The 8,560-nt window shown below is 38.0% G+C and overlaps 1 pseudogene; it reads right to left on the bottom strand.

Moving 5' to 3' along the window:
- Nucleotides 1-2,736: 2,736 nt before the first annotated feature.
- Nucleotides 2,737-5,355, bottom strand: LOC122079013 (annotated as a pseudogene).
- Nucleotides 5,356-8,560: the final 3,205 nt, after the last annotated feature.

Genomic DNA, 8,560 nt, shown 5'->3' with positions numbered 1-8,560 from the left:
GCACGCAACAGGGGCGAAATCTGGGCCATCGGATTAATCCAAATCCAATTTTAATCTCAGCCGTTAAATTATTCAAACAGCTAATAAATATTGACCGTAAGATTAGAATAACCGAGTCAACTGATGATGTCAGCGTGACGCAAGCGCTGACATCGTCAGATACGTTGTCGACGCGCCATTGGGTACGTCAGCACAAAATACGGTGGTTGTTGGTTATCTCTCATGATGGCTGAAATATATTACAGCCGTTGGATCAAGATCTTTAGATCTAGTTTAATCTAGATCTCATAAGATCAAATTAAATGGCATCTATCTGTAGCCCTTTTTGCACATGCGTAACACTATAGCAAACATGATCAAGTGAAGCACCAAACCATTATATATAATACACTCCACCAATGAGAATCCTCAGATAAGCATCTATCTCGTCCGTTTCAGCAAAAATCTCAATAGCCTTTGGATGGGCATCAAGCCTACGTGGTCGAATCTTGGCCATCCATTTCACTTTCCTTTACTCCTCTTTATTACAATCAAGCCCCTGCCTTCATATATTTTAGTGCTTAAAGACCCCTTGCAACTCAGACCTTCAAAATCTTGAAATTACATAAAAGCCCTTCAAATTTCAAAAATAAATTCCAAAAAATCCACCCAACATAGAGAGCAACTAATGGATTTTCGGTTTGGATTTTCAAATCGACTTTACGGAAACACTTATAACTTTTTCATACGATATCCGATCGAGATGAAACAAATTGTGTTGGAATCATAACTGGATGCTCTACGACTTTTCAGAAGACTCAATCATCTGAATCATCCATGTAAAAAGACCAAATTGCCCCTACACCTTTTCAATGATGTATCTTTCTCCTACGGAATTGGAATACGATGAAATCAGAACCGTTGGAAAGATTGTATTTTTGTCGTATTGTTACATGGAGAACACTTCCTTTAAAAAATTCATCTTCAATGCCGAAACTGCCCTCGATTGCGATAAATGCCGTAACTTCTTCATACGGTATCGGAATGTGACGAAATCAAATGCACTGGACTAGGTAAATTCCAATCTATCTTTTTCATGAAGAACTGATCTTCAAAAAATTTCATTTTCACTGCCAAAAATGCCCCCGATCGTAAATAGGCCAATTTTGCCAGTTTTGACTCAGAAACCCGCACCACCTATTAATGATGTATTAAGCTACTCCATGCATACCAAGTTGCTCTGTTATCTCATCGGTGACACTGGACATTGCCATGTCATCATTTTCATCCATATCACCCAAACTGGTCATGTCATCACCGCCACGTGGCCGAGTTGCCAACAAGGACAACCATAAAACAACAGACGTGTCTTAAGTTGCAAATGTGGATGACAACCCCATTCCTTGTAGGGTCTACTTGGAATCTAATGAGGGAAAAACATTCCTTCATGTTTTAGACTGGCACATAGCTTTCTTAGTTTGTTTCTTTCAAGTTGAAGCATATTAAGGAGGCGATCCCACATGTTAACAATCTAGAAGAAGCACTAGAGTTGAAGCAAAAAGAGGAGTTTAATTGGGAAGATACACAAGTTTGTAATTGGCGTAGGAGCAATAGTCCCCGTATAAGGTTTGCCCCTTATTTTATTCGCTCAACCGATTGGAAAATCTGATGTCCCTTGGAAGAACGTAGTGTGAGTTCGTTGTTGCTCTTTTTTTTGGGTCAATCCAACTTTCATTTTCGAGCAACCCTAGGGTTGATGTATTGTTTCTATTGTTTTTTTCTTTGTTTTGTCCAAGTTCTTGGTGACTCTTGATGCATCTTTGCTTGCAATATATAGATATATATATATATATATATATATATTTTTTTTTTTTAATATATTTAATTAGTCACAAAAAAAAACCCCCCTATAAATACATGAGCAACAATTTGAGTAAGAAAAAGGATTTTAATAATAATTAAAAAAAAAGTAGGGAAATGATAAGAATATAGGGATAGGAACCTTGAAACAGTGGAAGACATACAAAAAAAAAAAAAGAGGACTAAGTTCCTTGTCCGGCTGCATAGCATATGCTAGTACCTCCTTGTATCTTTCTCCTCCTACAATAGGAGAATATATATGTCGTTTCATAGAAGGAAGGAGAGAGATATACACAACGAGGTGCTAGCATACGCTACTCAGCCAGCCAGACCATTTTTTTTCCCAAACAATATTAGTAATACATCTAAAGTGAACAGCCACATTAGCTTGTGTATATAATAATAGGGATTTATGATAGACAGACAGCTTAATTAGGTTATTGATCAGTTTCCAAGATAACATATACAAGAAGAAATATTTTCTGTTTCAATCAAGGAACTAATGTCGCAATCCAGTCTTAATTACATGGAGAGACGATAATGTGTAAAGCAGTGTGAAGAGTAGTTGTTTTGTGTGGGTCTTTCATATATGGTTGTTTATATTAGAAGGAGATGTGTCATGGCCTCACGGGTCAATTAGAGGAGATGTGTCATGGCCTCATGGGTCACAACTATAGCATTCGACCTTGGGCTCCCATCCAACTGACCCACCACCCTTGAGGTCCTTTAATTGCCACCACCTTCCACCTTGATCACCTTCAATGATCAAGTACTGGAACCTCATGAATTTGTTATATCAACTTCCCTCAAAAGAAGATCCACCTTAACTTGTGGTTCTCTCTCTCTCTCTCTCTCTCTCTCTCTCTCTCTCTCTCATGCATGAAGTAGAGAGCTTGATGGTTAATAACGTATAGGATGGTTATTATTATTGCTAAACTGCTGCGATTATACATAAATACATACAATGATAACATATATATATATACTAATATATGTAAATATATCTTAACTGCTCCTCCACCGAATCTATGATGATTGATAGCTAACCCACGAATCACATCTCCATCTTTAGAATGTTAGCTGCTTCCAAGGTGCCTGCAAAACCACCCATTACACCATTAGATTTTCTTTACATTATATTCCTCTCTGCTGGTTCTGTGCATCATATCCATACTTCTTTAAATAGAATAACCATAATTAGAGGGCATGAACTATGTATATATAAACCATGAACAAAGGAGAGGAAGGGAATATCTTTAATCACAAAAGGGTTCATTCATTTTAACAAAGATCATGACAGGAGGGACTTTTATAACTTTCTTTTTGTGGGTTCTCAGGGGTCTCTATCTGGCTGACTCTGCAGTTTGTAGCCTTTTTTCTTTCCTTTTCTCCCTTCTTTGCTAAATTATATGGAAGAGGGGAAGAATTTTACAGGGAAAGAAACAAACAGAAACTAATGATAATAATAGAGAGAATGTGGGAGAAAAACAGAAAGTACTTAGAAGTTACCAGTGAATGGTTGGGATGGGTAAAGAGTTGATCTTCCTTGATAAGATTCCACATTGTAGAGGCCTTGTAAATCAGTATCCCAAGTAGAAGAAGATGGGAGTTGGACCTGCTCCAATGAAATTTGATTCTCAGACATTAGAAGGGTTGCCAATGGCTGTGAACACTGTACAGTAAAATAGGACAGAAGAAGAAATTACATTAATGCATGATGAGTCTAGAAAGGCCTCCGGTGGCGGCGTTGTGGACACCGGAGCACTCATGGTTCTCCGAATCATCATTTCAGGGGAATTTATCGCCATATCCAACCCACCGCAATGCAATACTGCTTGCTGTACTGCATTGTTGAACGGAAGGAAGCCCGAATTCGCAACTTCTGAAGAGATCCCCGACGTCGGAAAACTGGTGGTACAAGCAGGGAATATCTGTGCACCAAAATACAATTACAACTACTATCAGATGAGGTGATCAAAAGAATATAAAATACATTAATCAAGTGAGCTCTGCTATGCTCTCACCTCTTTTTTGAAGGAGTTTTCCATATTGAAATCAAGCCTTGGATTCACAGCAGCAAGTTTCATGGACAAGAACTGCATTTAATTATCCAAAAATTACACAATTGAGGAAAACCTCTAGAAACAACAAACATAAAAATTGGTTTCTGTATTTAATTAATATACCTCTACTTGTCTCTGGAGAGACTGAACATAATTGATGATTTCATCAAGCATTCCGGCCTTGCCTGTAATCTTGTTGCAACCAGGGACTAAATCTTGCAAATACTTCATCCTCTCACTGATCTTTTCTCTTCTCACCTACAAAATAACAAACAGGTTAAGCACATTCTCTCAAACTGTAAAAGAAAAGAAACAAGACAAATGAAACAGAGTCCCCTTCTCACTCTTTCTGCTAAGCTGTGGCTATCAGTGGCCTGACCACGACGAGCTCGGACATGAATGTAATCTGGTTTCTGAACATCAGAGGCCTTTGAATTCTCTTTCGAAGTATCACCAGAAGTTTCCCGATTGTTGGACTCCACATCTTCATCTCCTTTGGTCCTCTTATCTTTTGTATCCTCTGCTACGGCAACCTGGGTACCCAACAAAAAGGTTTTTGATTAAAAAATTCATGCCCAACTAAGGAATAGTCCTCTGTTTTTAATATAGAACTTTTCCCTCCATTACAAGTTTCTGTTAATAAACAACAATCAATGCCATAAGCCCTAAAAGAAACGGAGAAAACGATGAAGCAATAAAAAAACAGAGCAGATTCATAACTGCAAACCTTTGGATTGTGTGCCTTATCCAATTTTCTCTTCTTGGAATTCTCTCTCCCAGCCGATTCTATCCCTTTCTCCTCCGCTGCGGACGGCGGGGAGCTTGTACTCCTGGAAATGTAGTAACCCATCTCAATAGGATCAGTGGCAAGACCAGGAGGAGAGTGAGACATGAACCCCATCGTCGTCTCCGCTTCAGAAACTGTTCTGGGTAATGGGTATTTCCCCAAATCCGTCCATCCATTTACTGAAGAGGGGTCGGCCTTCATCGTCCGGTTCGCCAGCTCTCGAAGTGCTTCTGGATCGTTGTTGATCAAGTCCTGAAATTGCTGATGATGAAGAGAGAAAGCATTGAATTGGGTCTCATTTAAATAGCTCTGTTGAGAATATTGTTGTTGCTGTTGCTGCCATTTCAGTTGGGCTCGCTGAGCTTCCAGCATAGTGAGGTCCATTAATTTTCCGACGAGCGAGATTCTCAGGCGTGGGTAGGCAATGCAACATCTCCCGCAAATCTCTATTCATATAGTCACATAGTCACATACCCCTGCAAGACCTTGAAATCCTGAACTAATCCTCTGGTTGTCTCATGATTCCTCTCAAACTTTCACACTTTCAGTGGGAATAAGGAATTGAAGCTGAAGGCCACCGTTTCTGGTGGTTGGGGTCCGTTTGGTAACTAGAGGAGTGAGACAATTTGGCCGGAATAAATAACAGAGGATAGTCCTAGGTTGGAGTGTAGGACTATGGTCCTCACACCATAACCCCATAACCATAGGGGTGATAGGTCTCACTGACATGTCTGCCACGTGGGTGTGTCCAGAATACGTAGAAACGGATATAATACTCAGACGGAGAGGGATGGTTGGACAGTTGGACTGATGTGGTAGGAGTTGGGGTGGTTCTGTTTTTCCTTCACTTCCCTCGTTCTCGGGTGCCGGATGGTTATTCGATACTAATCCGGATTGGATCCGATTCTGGTCCGATACTGGTCCGGATTTTATACTAATACTATCGGGAGGACATAGGGTCAAAATCAGACATATAATTTATAGATTTGGCATCAAAGATTTCAAAGATTAAGTGTTTTTTTAAACATGCTTTTAATTCTTTTATAGGGAACATTTCAGTTGTTATAACGATATGATTGATACATCATGTGATGACTGCTTATTTTGGATTTAGATAATACGAAGCAATGACCTAATTATTAGTTCATACTATGAGCCTATGGATAGGTCATTTTTTCTTTTAATTCTAACCTCTACACTAAAAGGAAATTCAAGTCTTACTTTTCTTAATTAAAAAATAGGTATTTTAAGATTTTACCCTTATTCCAATCCTGATATTCAATCTAGATCGAGAGGGTATTGGCATGAGTCTCAACTGATATCTATATTACATGGCCTTTATATCAATACTTAAAACTATATTTCCCAATATTCAATTTTCGAGCGTGAAAGGTGGAGAGAGGTCGGTCTTTATGATGTCTAAGCTTTGTTTGGTAGCCAAGAAAAGAAAAGAAAAAAGTACAAAAATTTCTCTTTGTATTAGGCATGTCCTGATCTAAGAGAAAATTCAATTTTTGAATTTCAAAATTTCTCTTGAGAATTGTGAAGTTTTCTTTCGCTATCAAAAGAAAAAAAAAAAAAAAAAAAATCTTACTAGAAACACAAGAAAACATGAAAAAATACAGAAACGTTTTTTCTTTTATTTTAATGGTAACCAAACATACATTATTTTTTTATTTTTTCATCATTTCATTTCAGTTCTTTTTTTCTCTTCTCTTTTTCTTTCTTTTTTATATATTTTTTTTCTTTTCTTTTCTTTTCTTTTCTTTTCTTTGGCTACTAAGCATGGCTCTAGAGTCCACATTGGGGTTCCTAAAGCATTGCAGCAGTGGAATATATCAGTTCTGACAGATCATCCTGATGACTTGGATAATGACAAGTGGGTGGTGGGGGGGGGGTGAGGGGAGTAAACAAAGGTGGCGAGGGAGATAGATGGTCCAACATGTTGGGGAGGTCAGCGACAATAGAGAGAAACTAGAACAGTGACAGAATTGTAGACTTTCAGCTAAAAAGATTCTCTGGGAAATAAGGAGCTTCTCAGTCCAATCGGGTTCGGGTTGATTTTAACACCCCAGCCTTAGATAGCTGACCTTGGGTTTTTTCTGGCAACATGATTTGAGGTATCGGTATCGGATCAGACAATCCATACAATTGGTTTCATTAGTCACCGTGTATTGAACTGTATTAATAGAACGGCATCGACAAAAGGTTAAAATTGTTCAATATAGCCGATCCAGTTGATACCATATCGGTATCATTCTAGAATTTTAGACTACCTTTGATTGTCATTCAGAAAAATGTTTTTGACGTTTTTTCGTTCTATGAAAATAAAAAAATTGAATAAAGTGTTTGTGGTCAACTTGATGTTTATGGGTTTTTTTTTTTAAGGAAAAATGTAAAAAAAACTAAAAACGCAAAATGGTGGAATGATGAAAGTGAACAACTAAGGTAATTATTCCTAAAACAAGTTCATCAAATATTGTTTTCTTATTTTAAAATGACATTTTGACACGAAACATCGTTTCTGAAATTGAATGCTTATCAAACATAGTCTTACAAATTTGAATGTGTCATATGATTAGCTAGATTTTTTATATTTATTTTCAAATAGGGAATGTTATGTAGTAATCATTGTGTGTAATTATTAGTAAGTCACACTCAAATTGTACGATACATTAGAGGATTTTGGAGAGATGGACGGGTTTCGCGGCGGATTAATCTATATGGGCTAATCATGGGGTGGTGAGAAAAAAATACGTGTCATACAGGCAAAGGGGTTATTAACCACCCATGTTCGTTGGAGTAAGAATTAAGAAAGAAGTAAAGTTGTGCTTTTATTATCTAGAGTAACTTTAACTTTTAGGCCGATGGTAAGCGTTTAATACTCTTAACTACAGATATCTCGAAAGTCTGATGCTCACGGAGACAATTACCTGTATACGTGACAAGTGACTTGTCGTATTTGTGTTTTTGTGTTCAAGATAATGCGCAACCATTGCGAGGCTGGATCTCACAGAGTAAATAAAGAGAGAAGAAAGTGTATCCTCCTTTCATGGGGGAAGAAATCCAGAGAGGATGAATACAACATCCGTTATACTCCTTTCATGGGCCCCTTTCATATCTCCTCTCCATTACTTCTCTCTCTCTCTCTCTCTCTCTCTCTCTCTCTCTCTCTCGCCAAATTGAATAAATGAACACAAGAAGATTTATGCATTAAAACCCATGGCAAATGGGAAAGGGGAGGAGGGGGGGGGCCTCTTCTCTCTCTTCCCCCAATTAACTTGTATATCATTTTCTAAGTGAGCATGAACAGCAAGGAAACTCTTGTCTCACCTTCTTTCATATTGTTCTTTTCTTGAATGATATCGATACCATCCCGACATAGAGATTCACTGATGATGAGGACCCAATTCCCAACTTGAGTTGATATGCATTTAATTATTAATTCCATATTTCGAGTAAAGTCTGTTAATAAGATATTGTCATGCTTGACCTTGAAGAGAATTGTCTACGACCATGCACAAAGCCGTTGGATGAGAGATAAGGATCTATGGTATACCCATCTCATCTTAGAAAAGTATTACGGAATGGTGCTTCACATCTTAACTTTCAACTAAAATCCCAAGTCATGGTTGCTTATCCTAATAGAGACTTTCAAAACCACTTCTTTGAGGAATTTATATCAAAACTCTTCCCCCCTTCATAGTTGGTTTATACTTTATAGAATAGTGATCAACACAAGAGAAGAGGGTGCTTCATCTTATGGCCATCCACAAATGCCAAAGCTTGTCCTTATTGCTTTCTAAAAGTATGAAATCACAATGATGGTCTCCATGCATTTTACTTTTGAGAGAGGGGGGGGGGGGGGGGG

The sequence above is a fragment of the Macadamia integrifolia genome, chromosome 5, assembly GCF_013358625.1.
Source record: "Macadamia integrifolia cultivar HAES 741 chromosome 5, SCU_Mint_v3, whole genome shotgun sequence".
Classification (NCBI taxonomy): domain Eukaryota; kingdom Viridiplantae; phylum Streptophyta; class Magnoliopsida; order Proteales; family Proteaceae; genus Macadamia; species Macadamia integrifolia.
Note: the sequence above shows the minus strand (reverse complement) of the source record. Positions and strands in the feature narration are given on the sequence as shown.